Here is a 23635-nt window from a genome sequence, read left to right as displayed (position 1 = left end):
GAGCCAGGTGTAGAATATTTACAGGCCCTCAGAATGTTCCCACATGCCACCTCTAATCACTACCCTTCCACAAGTAACTATTATCCCAACTTTCATTATGATTACTACTCTTAAATATCTTTAAGTGAGAGCAAAAATAAATGATGGCATGTCCATATCAAGGAATAAAAAGCAGTAGTTAAAATGAGGGAAGTAGATCATACATACTAACATGGGAAAATCCCAAAACATATTGTTCTAGATTATTGATGTAATTCAAAATCAATAATAGAAACGATGATAGAAAGACTGATAGATGGAAAGGAGAAGAGAAACTTGAAAAGCAAAACTATTTTGAGTTTTTGAAATCCTCACCAGTGTGGCCTCGCTTAGTTGCAGAAGAAGCATCTACACTGAAGTTGGCCACCAGTCACCTAAATTGGAAGACAGTGGGAACCATTGACAGACCACATATTTATTAAAGCAAACGTGCTCCTCTCCCTCGGACTTGGACACTACCACATCCCGAGCTGAAATGCATGTGGAGCCCCACCTTCTCCATCTCTATCCTAAGTGGATAAATGAAAGGCAGAGAACCCTTTAGTCTCAATGTGCAATGATATGGACACCCACCGGCACTGGGGTTCATCAAACTCTCCCTAAATGTCACAATCAAATGTAGTTTCTTCTGGGATTCAGTAAATAGATACAGCCTCAGAGAGCATTTTAGTTGGTTCCAGCCAAAAGCAATCTAATGGGACAAGGCTTTGTCTCAGAAAATCCGGAACCTATCTGATTTGTGTCTATACCTTCAAACTAACTTTTTGTTAGTAACTGGATTTAAATAGGTAACAACTAAATGATTTCAAGCAATGAGCACCTGGTTTGCTTTCAAAATAATCAAAAAGCTCATATTCAAATACCACGTTCATTCTTCCTTCACATGTAAATGTGAATGAGTGGACACAACCATAATTGTACATTAATCTCCCCCCCCCCCCCCAGTTGCCAGGAAGGCTCGGGAGCCTCCCTGTTAATAATTCTCTGCCCCTAAACTTTCTGAAGTACAATGTAAAGCCTCTTTCTTCTTGCCCTATTATTTGTGGAAATGGGAAACAACCAATGTCTTTCTTATGATGACCTGTCAAATCTTTTAGACCTTTATTCTTTTAAACTAAATAACCCCACAGCTCTTTGGCCTTTCCTCTTAGCCCTTATTTTCCAAACCTTAATTACATTTTTGCTCTTCTCTGGAGCTATGCCAGCTCCCCACATCCTCCTTCAAGGGGAGACACAAGTAGCCACAGTTGGGGTCAGACCAGTGCTAAGAACTGACAGGCCACTTCCTGCCTTTTGCCTTTCATGCATCCCACTATCTTATTGGCTTTATAAATAAACAGCATTTATTTAACTAATTCTAGCAGGGCTGCTATACTGAGTTGAAGTCCACCTTTCCCCGTCTGGCATGGTAGCATTTTGATTTTGTCCTGTAAACTTTTTGCACTTACCCCTTTGAGCTTTGTTTAATTCAAAATATCTTACCCAACAAATTGTCCAGGTCACTTCACTTTTGATCCCTACTTTCTCCATTTCTTCACAAAACCTTTTGCCAATGTTAAAAGTGCCTTCCCAGAAGCTAAGCCACCGATGAAGATCTACGGAGATTTTTCTCTATCTCCCTCACACCATCCCCAAGCAAGTGCTGATACCGTAGTGATAATAACCACCCTTCACCAAGAGATTAAGCTAGGAAATCTTGTGTATGTCACTCACTATTTCCTCACAACAGCCATATGAAGCAGATCTTATTACCCCCATTTTGTTGAAGAGGGACCTGAGTTAGCTATCGATTATGTAGTCTGTTATGGTCGCAGAGCAGGTGTTGGATTCAAACCTGGGTCTCTCTGACTGCAGTGCTGGCTGTGAGCACAAGGCCAGAAAATTGGTGCTCATTGGCATTTGGGTGTAACCTACTTAGCAAATGCAACTCCACTTGTAAAGTGTATGTATGCTTTATCCCCAAAATCAACAACAATCATGGGTGCCTGAAAAACTTAGGAAAAGGAAAAAAAAAAAAAAAGATGAAAGTTAAAGACAGGGCAAGACAGACAGAGAGGAATGAAGAGAGGGCATGACTGAAGGTCAGCAGAACCTGTTTCAGGTGACCCTTGGTGAGGTTTTCAAGTGCCCTGTTCTTTCTGATCGTAAAAGCAATAATGTGAGACAGAAATAAACTGTTTAATGGTCCTGACAGAGTGTAGCACACTTCCTACATTCCCCTGGACACGAACAGAGAATTACCCAACTGTGACTAGGAGTCATCAGGCCAGAGAACAGATTCTCTAATGAGACACCTGTGCCTAATCAGTTGTTTCAACTGTTAATTTACTACTAATTATTTGGCAGAGCTAAACATTATTTGTCCTATTAAATCTGTTACTGCTTTATCAAGAAAATTAATGTTATGAAAATAGAATTAAAATGTTAGGGGAAAACTCAAAAGTCATGTGTCTTTGTGCCAGTGCAGCTATATATGTGTATAAACACCTAGAAAGAGGATGGACAAACCTGTGGGCAGAGCTAGTCTGGAAAAGGGGGAAGGAGGGGCTCTTTCAAACAATACCACCTAGGGGCACCACCCACCGCCCCACCCACCCACCCCCACCCCCACCCCCGGCTGGCTCAGTTCTCCTAGCATGCAATCTTGATATCAGAATTGTGAGCTTGAGCCCCACGTTGGGGATAGAGCCTACATAAAAATAAATAAAGTACATTTCCAAACAATACCACCCAAATTATAAGACATTTGCGTATTATATGGTTTAAAAATTTTTAAAACATTGTTACCAAAAATAAAAATAAAAAAAACTAAAACATTGTTACCATGTCATCTGCCCAAGACTCATTTTAAGGAATTTTATTGTTTAATAGAAAAAAAGTCTCAGTTCTACAAGCAAAATATTAAATAAAATGCAGTAAAATAAAGTTTAATAAGAAATGTGGATTTGGGGAAAGTTGGCTTTTAAAAATTGATTTCCCAGAATCAATTTTTAAAGCTCCTAAGCAGAAATAGAATTCTTAGTTCTTGATCGATATCAATTCTACAAACCCAATATCATTAGGAGGAGTGACCCAAATGTTAAACTTTTCCTCAAGGATTTGATGAACTTTCTCTACTGTTAAAAAATAAATGTCCTACTTTTTATTACCAATTCTGACTAAAGCTGGACCCATACTAAATCAAATAAGAATGACTTTGAAATTTTAATACTCGTCTCGTGAGTTTTCTCATAACTTTACCCTTACATATCTCAGTAATGTATTTTTATAGAAAACTGACAAGTTTATCAATGCATCTTTAAATATCGACATTAGAGAACCTCAATTTGCAGCCAGTCAGATTTAGATGTTTATTTTATGGAATAAAGACATTTCTTTAACTTTCTAAACAAAATGTTTTCAAGATTTCTCAATACATAGTCCTTGCAAGCCTGCTTGCCTTTGTAATCTGCTTGTTTGCAAAAATAAATCTATTCCAATAACTGCCTGGTCAAAGTTTCAACCTAAAATAAACTCAAGAGATAATCAATAGGTTGATTTGCTGATGCAGTTGATTGTAGTTAGGTAGGCCTGACCAGAGGGCATCCTGCTAAAACAATAAACAACTTATTCTTGATATAATTCAGTGCAGAAAAACCAACATAGCAATAAAAACTACATCATATCAGGGCACCTGGTTGGCTCAGTCAGTTAAGCATCTGCCTTTGGCTTAGGTCATGATCTCAGGGTCCTGGGATCGAGCCCCACATTGAGCTCCCTACCCAGTGGGGAGTCTGTTTCTCCCTCTCCCTTTGCCCCTCCCCCATCTCCTGTATTCTCTCCATCTCTGTCTCAAATAAATAAATAAATCTTTAATAAAAAATTTTAAAACTAATCATATGGATTTAGTAATATGTAAGTCCTCAATCGGTGTTTATTGAAACTGATGTCAAATCAAACACATGTGTAAGTTCCTCCATTGTATGATATGATCACAACCATTTGTAAATAGTTTAGGTCTGCAATTAAGTATTATCTGTTTTTCTACAACAGAATTCCTTTACTACTGTAGTGTTTATTATAAGACAGTGTTTTAAAAAGTAATACTACATGAATATAGAGCCCTAGCCAAAATTAATGTTCTCAGAATTAATGGCTATCTCTATATAGGAAAGTTTCATAATGAGAAAAATACATAAATTATTCTATGCAGCCTATATGGAATTACCTTAATTTAAACATGATGTAATTAGGCCACCTTCTGGTTGACTGTGCATCAAGCTTTTGATTTGTAGGAGTTGTGTTAGAAGAAACTTAAATGGCAAACCTTCATTTTCAGTTTTGTTCTTAGAAGGCTGCATTGGCCTGGAACATCTGCAGGCTCAAAATGTTTGGGGATCTTTCATAGTAGCTTTGAGAAAAACATGTAGTCAGTTTAAGTTCACAATAGATTTTTCACATCTAATGTGAGTAAGTTCCAAAACAAATAAGTTCCAAAACTCCCATTCTGGAAGTAAATGCATCCTAAAACCACTGACCCAAGATCAAGGACAGGCAGGTAACATCATTAACATCTAATGGAAAGCAACAGGGCAGAAAGATCTGGATCTCTTTCTTCTTCTGCTAGAATATGATGAGCAGTCATGGGTGACATCTTTGTAGTATTCATGCCTTATATTCCCCTTCTTTGCTCACAAGTCTCCTTTGAAACCAACGCAAGGATTGGCAGGCATTCAGAATGTCTCAAAGTCAACAACTGGTCAAGCATGCTGTCTGAGGTAGAGTTCTGTGTACAAACATAACAAACAATGAGGCAGAATCATACCAATGGTTCTAGGCTTGGTCCCAAGTCATGTCACAATGGCAGGGGAAGGCCAGGGAGCAAGAAATTCACCTACTAATTGTTGAAAGGCAGTGCAGAGCATGGCTGAAGATGAAGGCTTGCAGCCAGACCACCTGGGTTTGTATACCAATCCTGACACTTCCTAACCAGGTAACACTGAGAAACTTTCTTTACTGCTCTGAGGTTAAGTTTCCCTGCCTAAAAAAGAGGGATATTTAATAATACCCACCTCAAAGTGTTGTTGCAAATATTAATGCTATAAAGGTAGGTGGCACATGGAGAGCACACAGTTAATGTTAGCTATTCATCCTCATAACTCAATATCTCATTGTCAGTGTAACTCTCTAGATGGTCTAATGCTTGAATTTATTATCCTTGATTTCCAAGCCTATAGTCTCTCCCTCCTTGGAATGTCTGGAACCACCTTGGAATGTCTGCCAAGTTAAGCTTTCTAAAAAGTCTCTTCCACATTTCACTTCTCTGCTCAAAAACTTTCAAGGGCTCCCTACATCTGGGAAAATGTCTGACCTCCTTAGCCCAGCTAGCAAAACTGCCTATAGCTGGCTCCAATCTATTTTTCCAACCCTCTACTCCAGCTCAGCTGATGGCCCTCCTTTTTGCATCAGCCATCTGATAAATATTTCTACTTCACTTTTCATGTACAACTACTTGATGGACAACAAGTGGTTAGTAACTACTTGCTAGCACTATTTTTGCTCTGGCAGCCTGGAGTATGGATGTTTATGTGTAACTGCAGCAGAGGGCCTGAAGGCTGTGGTCTAACCAGGGGAAAGGTATGCATGGAAACTCCAGCCTGACCACAATGGACCCTGGGAAACTCTGCAATAGTAACAGGGGTAAGCTAAGGTCAGTAGCACAGAGCTACAATTACATTTAACCTCAGATGTGCTCAAGGAATATATACCATATGGTAAGCTATTTAAAATGAATATCCCTAATGAGATATGTAGAGAGAAATTCTCAGGTGAGAGGTCAAAAAAATAAGGCTCTAGAGACTGAGAGGATTTTAAAAACCATAGTTGTGTTCGTGGTTCAATATTATTATCCCAACTGTAAATCTTATTCATTCAGGCTTTCCCCCACAGGGGCACTCACTTTAGGAGGAATTTATTTTGATTTATTCATACAAAGCAACAAAGTAATCTCTCCTTCTAATCAACAAAAACTTCCGGCCCTATTCACAAAACTGACTTAAAACTCACTGTTATGATGGCTTTCTTCCTTTACGGTGCCACTAGGGTTTGGGGAGGACATAGGAGAGAGCAAGCACAGTGTGCCTGGGATTAAGGAGAGGTATGCTAATAACCCCTGAGGATAGAGTAGGAGATGGAGGGAGATTCTAGAGGAATTTGAGTTTGCAATTCCTACTAGAGTTGGCCTCTTTGATAAACCTCTTATGGATGGGCTTAGGTGATACATCCAGCACACGGTCCTCACACATACCTTCATTTGCCTTCTACCTATACACCTCATTCTTTTCAAGGCTCTGTCAATTTTATACATGGTTCTCTTTCTGAGCAATCCATTGCAGAGATCCGTGGAGGCTCATTTTTTAAAAATCAGACAATGAGAAGAAGCCACCCCTACTTCACACTCCTCAATCTTTACCTAATCCACAGGCTCAGCTGGGCAGATGGGGCTTCAAGAAGTCCATTTCTGCTTTCATGCTGAAAAATCCCACCTTGAATCTGCCATCAATAGCTTCTGGCTTCATAATATCTTAAGGATAAAAACTTACTTTCTGTAAAAGAACACAGAGAGGATTGTTTATAATGTTTATAATGTTCTGGCTGCCCTGAAACCTCTCCACAACTGCTTCTCTAGTACCACCTGCCTCGTCTGGCCCACCAAGAAAGTGCAACAGGCTTTGTTGCTTTGGGTTTCACCAGAACATTTCATCTTAAGTGAAATGCATGGCATTCCATTTCTTGGCCATGAAGGGGGATAAAGGACAGAGTCAGCCTTTGACATAAACAGGACTCATCCAGTAAGTAGCCAGAGGGAAATGTTGGCAACATGTAATTAGCCAGCTGGTCAACCTCTATTTAAATCCACCCTCATCTCTAAATGCCAAGTTTTGAAGAATTAACTATTTTGCATACCAGGCATAGTTCAAAACCAGATTTTTAAATATGTTTTCACATTGCCCCGTTTCTGCTTAACTAGTGTCATGTACAAAACTAGGGGTCAAGTAAGTTAATACCTTATATAAAAGGGTGCTGAAACTTTTGGTTGGAGCCAATTGTGAAGTCAGTATAAACTTCTCTTGAACTCTTGCTCAAGAAGAAAACTTCTTGAGTCTCAATTATCTTTCAGGATGGAATGCTTAGATCCAGTCCAGCTCCTTCAGTAGGACAAATATTTCCTTTTTTCCCGGCTTACAAAAGATAGGCTTGGTTATCGAAACGGACTCAAAGCATGCATGAAGTAACTGAAAACCACTGTTGCACATGACAAGGCACAATTCTCATCTTTTTTTTTTTTTTTTTTTTTTGCCTTTTGCAGTCTCCTGTTCAAGAGGCAGGGAAGTGAATGGTCTTTCCTGAAATCCTAATAGAACTACACCCCTGGTTTCTCCCTTATTTGGGTTCAGCTTTCTAGCATGCCACCTCCTTTTTTGTCTTTCTCCTCGACTTATAATATGTTTACTTCAACCATACTAAACTCAAAGGACATGGTCCTCATCAAAGCAAGAACATTCTAACTCATCGGTTTTTTATTTCACTTGCTAATGCTCAAGACTGAAAATCTTAAGTTTGGATATTCTTGGACAAGAAATATGTAGTAAAAGATAACAAACATAAGGAGTAAAGTCTCTCATCATGGAAAATGTTAAGAGTCTGTCTTCTCAGATTAAATAGTGAACAGTTCATGTGAGATTTCAGGAAAAAGTGACTCTCACTAAGGAGTAGCTTATGGGAATCATTCCACACAGAGGTATTCATTTACTGAAATACTTTCCCATTTGTTATTATTAATTGCTCTTTACAATGAATTGGAAACATTTTTTTAATTTTAGTTTCAAAGAGAAATGACAGCATGTCTTCTTTGCTCTTCAAACCCCAGTGCTATACATACATTGTACATAAAATTTACCATACAGCCACTTATGAGAATGGAATCTTTGCCAAATATGCTACCAATGTATGGGCTTTATTTGTCAGAAAATGCATGATTAAGACAATAGCAGAGTGTAGTTCAGTGTGTTTCCCACATGTGCTGTTATGATACTTGGGGCCAACACATTTTTTTCCCTTTTACAACTCAGAAGAGAAGAATGCTTGACTTGTCTTCTCACCTACTTCATTTGATGCCAGAACTCCTCGTGTGCATCTGGGGTCAGATGCTCAGTAGATACCATGGTCAAAGACCATCAGATGTTATGTGAGAAATAGCCTAGGACAAGATGGGAGTAGGCTTCGGCAAATTGCTTTCCTCCCTCACAAACCCGAAATTCCTGTCTCCCAGGCCTAGTAATATTGCCCAACTTCTGAGACTCAGTTTCTTCCTTTCTTGTTTTTAGCACTCATCTTCCTGACGCTCCATTTCCTGCCCAGTTGCGCTCTGTGGATCACAGGCTGACCCAGCCCCCTGCTCCTGGCTCCCAAGGGCTAGTCCGTCTCAGGTGCCCGCTCTGCTGGTCATTGTATTATACTGGCTGCATCCACTGGTTCCCTATAGTTTCTGATATGGGATGAATCATGTCCCCCCAAAAGACATGTTCAAATCCCAACCCCAGTACCTATGAATGTGACTTTTTGGGAAATAGAGTCTTTGCAGATGTCATCACTTTAAGATGAGGTCATACTGAATAAGGATCCTACTGAATTCAATATGACTGGTCTCCTCACAAGAAGAGGGAAATTCAACCATAGGGACACAGTACCCAGAAGACATGCACACAGATGGAGAACACCATGTGAAGACAGAAGCAGAGATTGGATCACACAGCGGCAAGCCAGAAAACTGCCCAGGATGGCCCGCATACACCAGCAGCTATGAGAGAGGCATGGGACAGACACTCCCTGAGGGCCTCGGGAAGTAACCAACTTTCCTAACACCTTGATTTCAAACTTCCGGCTTCCAGAACTGTGAGAGAATACATTTCTTTTGTGTTTAGCCGCAGCCACTGTGCTTGGTCATGATAGCCTGAGGGAGCTAATACAGTTCCTTGCACAATTTGAGAGAATCCCTCCATTCATTTAACAAATATTTATTCACCACCTACTATATGTAAGGCAATCTGCTAGGTGCTGTGAAGACCACCGTAAGTGAAACAGTCTCTGCCCCCCCTGAGACCTTTGTGCAGCCTTGTCAGGGAAATGATGTCATATGATAAAGTACAGTGACAGAGGCACACACAGGGTGCTGAGAGAACAAGGAGAACACTTACTCCAGAGCCGGGTGAGGGGAGGGCATCCTGGAAGAGATAGTGCCTGGGAAGAACCTTGAAGGCTTCACTCCCTAGAGGAAATCTGCCGGCTGGAATGGAAAAGACAGCTTCTCCTCTTCCACACACACCCATCTCTGAAAGCAGCCTCTTCCTACAGCAAATGTGTTTAAAGGGCAAATTCAAGCCATGTTGTGCCACATTATGATTCCCCAAGTGCTTTTCTGCAGCCTGGATCTTCTTACCAGTCTGGCTTTATGGGAGAATAAAAAGCATTAAGTTCATTTCTTCTTAAGCTTGATGAGGGTAGAGAGGGAAATCTTCTTTTTATTTTTTCTTTTCCCCTTTTGTAACGAGAGTTTATTTAATTGGAAACACTGGTGCAATGCCATTATTTGTTTGTGGATACGATTGGCCTGAAAACACAAAATGCTTTGAATTAAATCAAAGAAAGTTAGGCTCAAGCTCTTTCAGAATGAAAGGTTAATTGGGTCCTTCCCATTATACTGGTAATATATATAAAATACGAAAACAGCTAAGAGAAAAGGTGATGCACAGATAACTTGGAAAATTGGAAAGATGATATTTTAAAAAATACTCTTAGCCCCGCTACCCAGAATCTATCATTGTATTAATATAGTTTGATGGATTGCCTACTGGATTGTTTTTCATGCAGTTTTTATTTTGTTTCTCCGTACTCTATAAACAATCTTGTATCCTGCCTTTCTCACACAGCATTATAGCATAAACATTTTCCCAGGCCTTTAGAAACTCTCTACAAACATAATTTTAATGGCTATAAAATGTTTGGCTGCACAGATGCCCATAGTTTACTTAACCAAGCCCTGGGTTGGCCATTTAGGTTAGATCATAACTTCTTAAATTGCCTTCAGATAAACTTAATGAGTTTTAAAATGGAGATTTCAAGCAATTTCATCAGAGACTATTGGTTGCATTATGATACAAGGACCATTTTATCATCAGGAAGTTGATTTTAAAACAAACAAAAAGACAAAGATGTTGACAACGTCAGCAGCTGTTGTCCCCAACCCACCCAGAGATTTTCCCTTCATTGGCCTGTGGTTTTATTACGGGGCCCACTCACATCCCGCTCCTCCCACTTTACGGCCCAGCTTGGTGTGAGTCCTCTGGGGCCTCTGCACCAATCTCCCTGGGCTGAGTACTGAGCAAGTGTCCCCATCATTCTGGGCCATGACAAGTGCTTCAATGCTACATAGTACGATGTGCTGGGAGCCAGCTGATGCAGCCTGCATGTGCACACACGTACATATACACATACACACACATTGATACAACAGAGTTTTGCATCAGTTGCTATTTTTCCAAGTTTCTCTTAATCTATTTGCTACCAATGTTCTTTGATACCCTTGCCCTTGTCTTGATCTCACCTGATACCTGAGACTCAGACTCTATTACCTGTGCTTATTTACCTGGGCCCTTGAGAATCATCAACCAGTGGAGACACACTCCTACTTCTTGAATCCCTGAAGCCAACCATTTGCCTGATCCATGGCAAGAAATTGCTGTGCACTTTAGGTAAAATACCTTGCTATCCCAGCTTGAACTTTGTTATTGGATAAGCACCACCCCCTTAATCCCCCAACATACCTCAATGGCCATCGTTGTCATTCAATGTTGTGGCCCCAATGAGCAGTGCCAGCAGCAGTTCCGGGTCCTCCACCACCACCATTCTGACTGGCTATGAATGAGCAAGATAGGGTAACAACCACTTTTATTTTTAATTCCTGTGTAGTTAACACACAGTATTATATCACTTTCAGGCATAACAATCATTTTGAAAGATATTTAGGTACCAGTCCTAGATATAGGTCCACAATCTATTTGTAATACCCAAATGCAAAATTTCTGAAAACTTAGCCTTTTTTTCATAATTCATTTTGCAGCAAAACCTAATTGTATTAGTTTCCACAAACTTGGTGGCTTAAAACAAGACAAATTTATTCTCTCACAGTTCCGGAGACCAGAGTACAAAATCCGTTTCACCGAGCCAAAATCAAGGTGTAAGCAAGGCTATACTCTCTCCTGTGACTCTATGCATTTGGTGGTATTTGGGCCGACTCAGATAATCCAGGATAATGTCACTTGTCAAGATTCTCAGTTAAGGATATCTACCAAGATCCATTTTCCTGTAAGGGAGCGTTTATAGGTTCTGAGGATTAGGACATGGTATTTTTGGGTGGCCATTGTTCAGCCTGCTCTACTGACCCACGTGAAAACAAGGCTCTCTCTCTCATAATGTGAATGATCATTATGGTGCTACCCTAGACCTCATGGGGGAGTTAGGTAAAAGGCAACATAGGCACTATCTTTCCTTTCTAAAATCAGAAAAACTCTATTCCCTTCTAAAACTTGCTTGACTACAAAGGTACCAGATAAAGGTTTATAAACCTGTTTCAAGTCCACATTGCCCGAGGGAATGACATGTGCCTCTGAATTCCCCTGACTCAAAAGCACCAGTGTTTGCCATCTGCAGAGCATTTTATAGTCCTTTTCACACACAGCATCTCAGTTAACCTATGCATCAATCCTATAAGGTAAGCAATGCAGGTATTATCTCTGTTTTAAAGGGTAGGAAACTCAAGGGATTGGCTGTTTTGTCTTGTCTAAATCCTGTAGCTTGTCAATAGCAAGACCCAGAACCAGAATTTGAGGTTCTAATTTTCAATGCAGTGTTTCCAGTTCATAGATCTCCCTCCCCACAGAGAGACAATCTGAAATGAATTCTTCTTTAAAACATATGATTTGAATATTTTTACTGGTGAAGGTTAGAAATAGCACTTTGAAACCTGTCAAGTGATAAAACAGATAGGCCCTGAGCCAAGATTAAACAAAGGAGACAGGGAAAGTATAATCAAATATTGCCTAGAAACTAAACGCAGCTATGAAGGCTTTATTGCTTATTGACTTGCCTTTTTATTCCTCTGTATGATTTGACTTTCTATTTATGCATTATCTGGTTTTAGAATTCAGGAAGAAAATTTGCATTCATATAGAAATTCACATCATGTCACAGGCAAGTAGACCTATCATTTGTAAAATGAGGATAATGGTGCTTCTTTTGCAGGATTATCATGAGACTTAAATAAGAATATGTGAAATTTCTAACACAGAGCCTTAATAAACATCCGTTCCCTGGAAAAATTCATTATATGCCTCACTCTCTATCTCCATTTCCTCATCTCTCAACACCTTTCAATTTTCTTAAATAGAAACCTGTCTATCTGATGCCACCAATGACCTCCATATTCCCAATCCCAACAGACATGTTCCAGGTCTTAGCTTACTGGACTTCTCTGCTGCATTTGATGCTGTTGACTACTCTGCCTCTGTGAAACTCTGTACTCCTTTGATTTTTGTGGAAATATAAATCAGGGATAATCAGTACTTACGATCATAAATGATCACTGGTGAAAAGAATGAATTCAACCTTAATGGTAGCTAGAGGAAAACAATCATGTCAGAGGAAACTTGGACTCTGGAGAAATTACTCTGGCCCCCTTTCAATGATGTTCCTTCTCTCAGGGTAAGGAGTCTGCAAGGCCCAAGACCAGGATCCTAGCATACTTCCTCAAATAGCTTTCCAAGGCTTTGACAATCCTCTTGCCCAAATTCTTGCCCACCATCAGGGTGATCACACCTAACACTGAGGGATGGCAGGGAAGCAGCTGTTTTCAACAGTGTGAGCAGAACTTAGACATACAGATTGGAGTGCATACAACCACACACTTGCACACAAGGTCCTTCATAATTTGCCTGTGGGTCTCAGAAGGAAAGTGATAAACCATGGCCAGTGGCTGATCTCCCCGTGTTGCCACATTCCAGCATGGAATTCTGAGGAGTAAGAGAACTCCAATTACAATGAAGCCGTATTTTTCAAGATAAGAAAGGAAAAAGTACATTAAAACCTTTCTAACTTGAGCTATAACTCTTAAATATTTAGACATAAAGTATGTAGCCTCCATTTGCTCTCTTATCCCAGACCACAAACATTAGGCATAGGCCTGTGTGGGAGCTGAGTGTTCACATTCGCCAAGACAGTGACTGGCTTTCACCTTGGGTGCCACCTCCAGTGCACCCATCAAGCATGCTTGAGAACTGCATTGAGAGCCAGCAGGGAGGAATTCCTGGACAGATTAGTTATGGGCACAATTAACACCTTCCTTGACCCATCACACTTCTTCATTTGATGTAAGAGAAAATTAAAGTCAAGAGCAGCTAAAATACTCTTCCAGGATAGCACTAGGATTCAGGTCTTCTGACTCCAGGTCCTGCCCTTTGCTTTTGCAATGCTGGAAGCAGGACATGTCTCCATTAGCTGCTAGGCTTGTATGCAGAAAGAATATATAACAGAATGGGACAATTAATTTAAAAATATGCCATGTAAGGAAGATGCAAGTACAGGGATTTTCTAACAAAGCCAGTGTTCTAAATTATGTAGAAATTACTCTGGTTTAATTTTAAGGAAAAGGATATGAACAATCAGTTTGGAGACACAAGGAAATATCTTAATAGGAAGACTGAGTTTGAGGAATCTAAATGGGGATACACTAGTTGGATCTTTTAAGTTGGCTCTTTTAAGAGTACAGAAGCTAATACCTAAAGTAACTCTTGTGACAGATCATAGGACATAAGTGACAAATATTCAGCGAACAGAAGAACATGACAAATGTGGTCTGGAAACCAGCTGCACAGCCTTGGACAAGTGAAAGCCCTTATCCTAAACTTCAGCTTCATTTGTGATACAAGGGCAATCATATTAGCTTATACTCTCGCTATGATGATTAAAGATGATAATGAGGTTAAAAACAAATACAGAGAGCAGGCATTTGTGTCATTGTCTTTGTGGACCCTGTATCATTCATTCAGCCACACAACAACCCTTTAGTGAGTATCCCGTTTGCACCAAGCACAGCTGTGCCGTGGGTCCCAACTTCCCCATCAGGGGGAAGAGAAACAAAGCCAGACACCACCAAGGTGGAGCTGGTACCCAGCCAACTAGACTGCAATCCTCATTTTGAATCCACATTCAGGCTTGTCACCCCTAGAAATCAGGTTAGTTCTGAGAATGTTTCCAGTCTTTCTCACGGGAAGGTAAGAAAACCTCTGTGGATAATAGTGCTTTGTTTGGTGTCAGAGGCAGTTCCATGCAGTGGTTAGACATATGCTGTGCATCCCAACAGCCTGCGTTCAATGTTCGGCTATGCCACAGCCTCTTCATCTGTAAAATGAGAATAATAATAGTGCGTCTTCATAGAGTTGGAGTGAGGTCTAAATCAATTAACATATGTTAACATAGCTAAAACAGGGCCTGGCACATGCTCTGTGCTTCATAAATGTTAATTATTGTTATTTAAATCTCTACTAATCACTGGCACCCAGGAGTCTCCTATTTCTATTGCAGGCATGGGCCTGGTCCCTTTGTAAGTGTTCCCGCACTGGGTGTTGCTTAGAAGAACTACCGTATGAAGAACCTCAAGCTATCAGCTTGATAAGCCAATTATAGGCACATAGAAAAATTCCAATACCCACCCTGGCACCACTTAACGCAGGGTCTAGCTTGCCCATAACAACCTGTTTCATCCCTGAGTTAGCCCAGCCGTTCCCCCTTCAGTCTCACAGGTGAAGAAAACAACCAGGCATTTAAAATGAAAATACTCGTTCCAAATCCTTTGAGCCAATGATTCCCCTTCTGGGAAGCCATCTTAAGGTAAATTACCATCCTAAGAGAAATTCAGAGGTATAGGTACAAGCATCTTTGTAACAGGAACTAAAACTGATGCTTCACCTGAAGCACAAAGACACAACAGTTGCTCCATTCCAAAGGAGAGATGAGTCTAAATGCAAAATTTCTCAAGGATTTAGCTGAAAATTGGTTATACAAGTCTCCTAAATTCCTGACTCACAATGGAGATTCAAAGAGGGCTGAGAGAGCGAGGAGCAGGAGGGTTTTTGAAGAGAGTATCTTGAGAGGACTTGTGCCATGGGTCCCTCTTCCAAGCTTGTTAAATGGTCTTGTTGAATCCCTCCTGGGGTCTGAAATCAAGGGAAAGCACCACTTCCCTCTTTGGTGGGGAAGATGGAAAATCTGCTTGAGGTTCTCTCCCTCTCCCTTTCCCTCTGCCTCTCCCCCCAGGTTCTAAAATAAATAAATAAAATCTTAAAAAAAATAAAGTACAAGTATTAAGTATTACATTTAAATGTGGAATATCAAATTATATATATGGTATGATTTTAATCATGTAAGATATATATGGTTACCTAATGACCATAATCATACACACACACACACACACACACACATAATGGAAGACATATTGCAAGTTAACAATAGCTATCTCTGGAGATATGAAGGAGGAATTTTTTATTTTCTGCTGTATACTTCTTTATCATTCATAATGACAACGAACTAGTTCTAGGGTCCATTCTCTAACATTACTTGGCACAAGCTGTTTTGCTGGATTCTACCTCCAGAAAATCTTGAATGAATTTCTTTCTTGGCCTCTTCACACTATCCTATCCCTTTCCCCCTTCTGGTGTGCCCTTTTCTTCACCATCTCTGCCTTCAAAAGTCTCCTGTCAATTTTGCTCACTTCATACCACATCATCTTGACCTCAGGATATCTTTATTCCCCTTGTTTTTCTTCTCAGTGAACTTCTGCTATGGATTTACACTCAAATATCCACAACCCCGTGCTATCCAGGAGATAAGTTCATGGCCAAAATAAAACATGGCAATTCTACAATATACACATTTTTATAACATACACATAACTGGAAAAAGAAAAGCCATCGTGGAGAAGGAACTCAACCCCGATGAAAACACAGAGAGCTATAGCATTCAATGCCATCCTCCCCTGGTGAGATCAAGTCAGTTTTGCTCCACAGCAAGAGTAGTAGTGATGGTTTTTACCCAAAAGGGCCTCTAATCTCAGACATACAGAAGTAGAAACCTAAGTCACTGAGCATCTCTACTACCTAGCCATCTCTTTTTTATCTTGCTTCCTTTTCTCCTTCTCATTCCCATTCCCCAGTCACACCTGGGAATGCTCAGTGGCACTACCTAATGCCCAGCAGTCAAGAAGTCAATAATGTCCATAGTCATGCTGTCTGATATGGACCACTTCTCTACAGGTCATCCCTTGTTCAGTGTCTGCAAACTGTGTTCTGCAAACCATTAATTCCAAGACATGTGATTCATTAAATATTTTTTTATGCCCTTCAGAAAAGTAATTCCTTGAAATTTGTTCAACCCAGAATTTTTCACACTTTCTTTTTGACAAGTTTAAGCAACTGCTGTTCTGGGGAATCCTGTTTGAGAAGTACACTCTGACTTCAACCAGCAAGTTATTGCTAAGGAAGTAGGTGGCTCTGGGAGGCCACTTTGTTCTTTCCAGAGAGTCTTCCTGACATAAATCTTTCTACTTTCCCATTAACTATGGAGAAACTGCCTACTGTTGTCAAAGAGACTCACCCCACCCATTTTAACCAGAGATAGCTAAAATGAAGGAAAAGTTAGCCCATGATTGGTGGATGCACTGAAGTCAGAGGACTTTTTGAAGTAAAGTAATCACATGGAGCATTTTTCTGGACTTTCTTACTTTGCACATCAATGCTTTATCATTTTGAGAGTGATTTCTCCACTATATTCCTGGAAGATGCCACCATTCATCTTGTTGAAGTCCAAAGTTGGATTGATTTAAATGGGTCCTATAACTGATGAAAGCTTGTTACCACAGGCAGGAAAGGCAAGTTGTGTAAAGAAAAGGAAAATGAACATTTACCTAAACCTATAAATTCAGGCACTGGGATCTCCCTGGTCCTTAAAGTTACCTGGAAGTGACAACTCCCTAACTCCTTTCCTGTCAGCAAGCCACCAAGGAGTCATCCCCAAGGCCTGAGTACATGTGGCAGCATGAAAAACCTTTGGAACCACTAACACAGCAGAGCACCTAGAGTGGACCCAGGGTACCTCATAGGTCCTTTTTCCTTTGGCACACAGACCATTTTCTATAGGGATTCCAGAATCCTATAAGATTCTCTAGGGTCTTCTGCAGGAATTGGCATATCACTTGGGACTTTATCACCCACACCTATAATCTTTACATTCTGAAGATACTCCATTCCTCTGGATCACAAAACGACCGAGCCTTGTATTTTCTGACACAGTGAGTTTGTTGTTCTTGTTGCTTTAGGTTTGTTTGTTTGTTTGTTTGTTTGTTTTTTGAGCGCAGGCATAATTTCACTATATAGTGCTCAAAACTTTCTTCTTATACATATGTGATATTTATTTCATCCAATTTTATGTTTCTCAGATACTAATCTCTTAAAACGTTGGCTTTATCTCCATGTTCCCACTTTTGAAACTGAGCAGGGAAAGTCCCAAGTGCTAAGCATTAGCAGATAAACACTTACATCCAGGGGGAATCAGAGACACTTTTAAGACCAGCTGGAAACCATTTCATAAATGTGTGGAAAGGGTTTCCTTTTATAATCTATATTTCATTTTAGAGCCATGTGACTGATAGTGGCAAAAAGTTTGTGGTTAAAACACAATACATGAACAACAGAATACTGTAAGCAGAAGGGATATAAAAGATGTTATATGAGAAAAAACACAAAAGGTATAAATAATATATTGAGGACGTCACTGATTGTGAGCAGCTAAGTCACTTAGAGTCACTAAAATCATTTGTTATTTATGTTATTTATGGATTTTTACAAACCACCATTCTTCCTTTCTCCCAAATGTGCTCTGAATGAATGACAGAAGGCCCATGCTGTCCTTCTTTGGCTACTCTGGGTAATTTAGAGGTTCAGCAATTTTCCTAATGAAAAAAAAAATCAAATTCATAAAAAATGTTTACGGACTGCCTTGGCAGAGGGCCTGAGACCATATTCAGGATGTGATACAACACATTTATGTGATTGCTTTCTTTTTCAACACACATTGGAGCTCTCCAAAATTGGTTTTGCCTCTATTCCAAACTCTGTTGGCACAGCTCTTTTCCTAGGTCCTCTGATGGAGTTAAAGTATCCACCATTGGAGTCTTATCCAAGGAAACAGATGATGTGAGTGAAAAAGATCCAAATGGTAATAATCTAATATGGTTGCCGGGTGGGAATTTACCTCTGAGAACACTACCAAGCAAATCATCCCTGATGCCACAAGACAGAAAGGCTCAAAGCCTCAAAATTGAATATGCTGAAAATTGCACGATTTAGTAAATATATTTAAAATACACCATGAAAAAAAATAATAATAATAAAATAAAATAAAATAAAATAAAATAAAATAAAATAAATAAAATAAAATACACCATGAGAGGGGCTCCTGGGTGGTGCAGTTAGTTAAGCATCTGACTCTTGGTTTCTATTCACGTCCTGATCTCAGGGTCATGAGAGCAGGCTCTGCATCAGCCTCTGCACTCAGCATGGAGCCTGCTTAAGACTCTCTCTCTCTCTCTGCCTCTCCTTCTCTCTTTTTCTCTGTCTCTGTCAAATAAATCTTTAAAAAATAAAATAAAATACACCATAAGAAACAGAGGGAAAGAGTTGAACACACTCAGAAAAAGGCCACCCAAGTGGGTGGGAGGACCATACTCGTATCTCTTCTCTCTCTTCCTTTCTCTCCTTTCTCTCTTTCTCTCCCTCTCTCCCACATCAGCCTATCCCACAAATGGTATGCTTATGAAGACCAGAGATAAGGTTGCACCAAGGAGGCCAACAGACAGAAGGTGCCCTGGGATAACGACACACACATGTTCTATCAAAGATACACACAGGCAAGTTCACCTGGCCACAGCTATAGCTTCCCAATTAGTCTACAGAAGCTCTGGCTTTGATGTTCATTTGGGGGGAATAATACATGGGACCAAAATGGGTGTCACTGATGGGTAGCCATCTAGGGATGACATAGCTATTGGTCCAGAGGTGACACGATCATGACTTGATCCTTCCATCCCTTTCTATCTATAGGTAACATTCGTGTCTTTTCCCATCATATATTTCACTTATTCTTTTTTTACTATATTTTATAGATTGCTAATTTACTGTCTATGTGGAACACATCACATGATTTCTGCCTGTCTCACAAGCTATTTCCTTACACCGTATCTTTACTTACCATCCTAAGATAACATCCTAGGAGTTTCACCAATATCTCAAAAGCTCTTGGCTCACTTTCTGTGTACTTTCAACATTTCTTGTGAGCTTTACTTTCCCATTTGCTTTCTTATCTTCCACAGAAGAATCAAATATATCAAACAGACAAAACTAAATATAGACTGTACAAGTGGTATAGCAAATGTATATTACATACAAACCTTTTCTTGTGCCTTACAATAGAACCCACAGGGAATATCTCAAGAGGCAGTGAAACACTCAGCATGGTCTTGAGGCTTTCTCTCATGTTTTACAAACTGATTCCTTCTAAGAAACCATGAATAATTGGTCCAAGTGTATTTTGAGTATCAGTCTTAGGGGCTTGACCTGAAACAAGAAGACTGATTATCCAATGAAGTCTCAGGGACCACAAACCATTTCAACTCCAATTTGGGGTCATTTAGTTGAGCATGTACAAAAGACAGCCCTTGGCCTAATTCTCCTTGGAATATTTATTTAATATAAATCCCCATGTAGATAGAAAAAGAGCCTGAAACCCTCATCTCACTGAGACAACATATAAAATTAAGAGTATAGAATGTGGCTAAACTAATGCTCCAGTGATCACAGGACTCGGCAGTCCCTGTGCTAGAATGCCGGTAACAGAATCATTCCATTGCTGCCTCTATACGATGGAGATTTAGCCAAGGCATTGCTTCCACCTAACCTCGTGTTACATGGCCCATCTGTACCAGAAGGGCAGGTAAATCTGCAGAAAGCAAGAAGGGTAGGAGAACCTCTGGCCTAGTTCAAGAGTTCCCCCAATGCTTTGCTTTCTCCAGTATGGCACAGTCTCTGAAGACACACCTACCTAAGGTCAAATCCCAGCTGTTTAACCCCCATTGGCTGTATGATCCTAAACAAGTTCCTTAACCCCTCTGAACCTCAGCTTCTTCATCTATAAATCAATAAGTATAATAAGGCCCACCTATAAGAGTTGTGGTGAGGATTGAATGGAATGATTTACACCAACAGCATAGCACCCTAAACCTTAGCACATACCAGTCTGATAGTTGTTGCAATCATTGCTATTATAATTGCTGTTGTTGCTGTTACTGTAACTATTAGCAAGGCCAGCCCTGGAGCAAGAATTATTATTTCAGGAGCAGTGTTCCAAAAATGCATCCCTACCTACTGAATAGTGCCCCAAACCCCTTCAATGAAATAAAGCCTTTTATTTCAGAATTGGTGAAGGACCTTAAAATGAGACTATCTTCCTGGAATTGCAATATATTGACTTAAACTCACACAAAGGCTCAAATGTCTATGGTAAATGCCTTTTCTAGTAGAGGTTTTGAAAATGACAGAATAAGAAATAGAAGAAATCTGGAAAACGAGAGGGTCAGAGAGAGACAACTGGAAACATTTGGCCCAGTGCACAGGCTTTGAAATCAGACAGAATGGGTCTGATTCCAGACTCTTGTCACACCACTGTCAGTGTGATCCTTTTTAACCCTTCTGAATCTCAACATCCTCATTCATAAAATGGGCATAATTATTGTACCTACCTCCTAGCGCTCTTACAACAGTTCAAAGAAATACAGCATATGAAACACATCAGCTGACACATAGTTCTCACTACGGAGAACTTTTATAGTGCTGCCCAGAGCTGACTCTCGTTCTCTCATACCAGATTTTCCCTTCTGGCTAATGCTGACTTTCCTACAGATCATGAGCAGAAAGATTCAGAGGATTTTAAGATTGGATTTCTGTATGAAAGAAATAGCAAATAGAAGCTATATGTTGATGATTCAACTTAGCCGAGAATCTGGACACTATCAACCCTGCTACCACTGCTAAAAGACAGCTAGTGTCTCTACCTCTGGATGAAGTTCTGGGCCAGAAATTTTCTCCAGTTTATACAGCCATGAGTGGGCTTCCAGGCTTGGGATCTCCCCAGACTGTGGAATTCACCAAGGTCAGGATGGTTAGAAAATGGACCCGGGACTTCTGCTCTGCTCTACAGTCTGGAATCCTCTCTGAGCCTCTGGGTGTGTTCCTCAGGAACCTGGTCTCAGCTGAAGCATGGGAACAGGCCCCTCAGATCCTTGAGGCCATCCCTGAGCCCCCAGGGTTAATCTGGGAAAGGAGGAGGGCAGGCAGGAGCTCTCAGGACTCTTGCACAGCTAAAGTTTCTGCTTCTACCACTTTCTCAACACTGGATGTGTTCCCCCTCAGGGCCCTGGGAGAGAGAGAACAGCGCCACACAGGTTTTGTGAATTGAGGTTTTTTCTAGTAACTCAAATTTGAAAAGGGGAAGAGAATCCCAACATCGATGGTGGGGAGTAGAAAGTAGGAGAAACACATTGTCAACAAAATTCTCTGCAGAATAGTGAAAGTAATTACCACATTATATAGTCCTCACCTTGTGCCTGGCCGTGGTCTCAGGGCTTAGTTCATTCAGTCCTCACAATAACCTTACAAGGTAGTTGGTAATGTTTTCCCCATTTTATAGTTAAGGAAACAGAGGAGCAGCGAAGTTGAGTAACTTGCCAAAGGTTGCATAGCCAGTGAGCAGTAAAGGCAGGATCCAAAGACAGACACGCTGGCACTGGAGTCTGTGTACTTTACCATTGTGCTAAACCATAATGACAACAAATGTTTATTGAGCACTATCTCGCAGGCACTGCACTAACTGCCTGTTTTACATGGATCGTGTTGTTTGATCTTCGCAGTAACCCCATATGGTATTACTTTAATTCCCATTTCACAGGTCAGTTAACTAGAGTTTGGAGACATGGAGTGATTTGTCCCAAGTCTCAGAAATTACTTTGTCCAGGTCTATGAAGAGGAAAATTACTAGGCTGAAAGAACTCCTTTGCCATCCCACACTGCAAAGCAGAAGTCTTGAGTTGTTGCTAATGAGTAGACAGTAAGCAGTTTTCTCAACATCTACTTCAAGGGCTCTTCATTTTGTTGTTTATGGATCTCAGGGCTTATTTAAACAAAACAGGTCTATTTGAGGATACAGAGTTTTCATGCTATGCCGTCTTTTACTGTTTAGTCTGTTCATGCTGCATCATGCCATAGTTGTATTTGCATTACTTCTACCCAGATGTGAAAGACATTAGCTAACGAGGTCTGTGCTTATGTCAGAGAGGGAGGGGACTCCATTACTCCTGAGAGTGACAATAGCCCTTTCTGCTTCTTCTGATTGTCCAAAACCCATGCCAGCTGATGAGGCTTGCCTATAGTAAGTGGTTCTAGTGTTCTAAGTGCCTAAAAATAAAGCAGCTCTAAGAATCCCATAGTTCTGATGAGATTTTTTTTTCTTTCTTTTTGCAACTGGTATTTGGCTGCAATCACTCCTCAGACATGCTGTAGCTCCTCCTGTGGCTTCCTCAAGAGTGGTGAGTTGATGGTATTTTTGGTTTGGGGTTTGAGGTAGAAGTTTCAGGGAGGAAACAATGAAGCAGCCTGTGATTTCTTCTCAAGTCACATGCACAATTTACATCAACTCTGAAAAGACTGAAATTAAATGTAAGAAGGTCAAGGGCACCTGGGTGACTCAGTGGTTGAGCGTCTGCCTTTGGCTCAGGTTGTGATCCTGGGATCCTGGGATCGAGTATTGCATCAGGCACCCCATAGGGAGGCTGCTTCTCCCTCTGTCTGTGTCTCTGCCTCTCTCTCTGTGTCTCTCATGAATAAATAAATAAAATCTTTTATAAATAAATATAAATAAATGTAAGGAGGTCAGCCAGGCCTGACTCTGACATAGGAGACTGAGGTACATGCCCCCTGAAAATCCAGTTTGCAGAAATCACAGCTGTGTCTGAGTGATGACAAAAATAACTTCACTCTGAAACATAAAGAGGGATGTCACTTGGGATGGGAAGGATTTTTGGGGGGATTTTCCTATAGGATCCAGTGCAATATGTCAGGTCATCTCCTATAGATCTCTTTTGCTTTCCTTTTGTAATTCCAGAACTATCCTGAGCCCTGGCCTCATCACTCAGACCTCCAGCCCTGGCAACCATCAGGACCCAGACATGGCTAACAGAGACCTACCAGTTCTCCAGGCCCTTTCTTTCTCCCTTTTGCTCTCATGTGCTTTCATTTAAAATATCTCAGATTCATCAGTTCCATTCACCCATCTTTTTCCCACAGATCCCCTGAATAAAGGAGAAGCAGACACTGTTTGCATGAGGAAGCCTGTTCTG

General features: G+C 40.5%; 2 long non-coding RNA genes across 6 annotated transcripts in view; one reads left to right on the top strand and one right to left on the bottom strand.

Annotated features, from left to right (window-relative positions):
• LOC119867938 overlaps positions 1-6629 on the bottom strand; it is a 20428-nt gene extending 13799 nt beyond the window's left edge. For 3 of the 5 annotated variants that reach the window (XR_005385241.1, XR_005385243.1, XR_005385248.1), the window contains exons 1-2: positions 6491-6629; positions 4247-4804 (exon numbers count right to left, since the gene is read on the bottom strand). This is a non-coding gene — a long non-coding RNA (uncharacterized LOC119867938). Of the gene's footprint in view, positions 1-354; positions 414-4246; positions 4805-6490 lie in introns of all 5 variants that reach the window. The other 2 variants (XR_005385255.1, XR_005385242.1) reach the window with 2 other exon arrangements.
• Positions 4845-23614, top strand: LOC102153938. Its single transcript, XR_005385258.1, has 3 exons — positions 4845-5011; positions 22789-22825; positions 23401-23614. It is a non-coding gene; the product is annotated as an uncharacterized LOC102153938 (long non-coding RNA).
• Positions 23615-23635: the final 21 nt, after the last annotated feature.

The sequence above is a fragment of the Canis lupus genome, chromosome 37 (genome assembly GCF_011100685.1).
Source record: "Canis lupus familiaris isolate Mischka breed German Shepherd chromosome 37, alternate assembly UU_Cfam_GSD_1.0, whole genome shotgun sequence".
Taxonomy (NCBI): Eukaryota; Metazoa; Chordata; class Mammalia; order Carnivora; family Canidae; genus Canis; species Canis lupus.
Note: the sequence above shows the minus strand (reverse complement) of the source record. Positions and strands in the feature narration are given on the sequence as shown.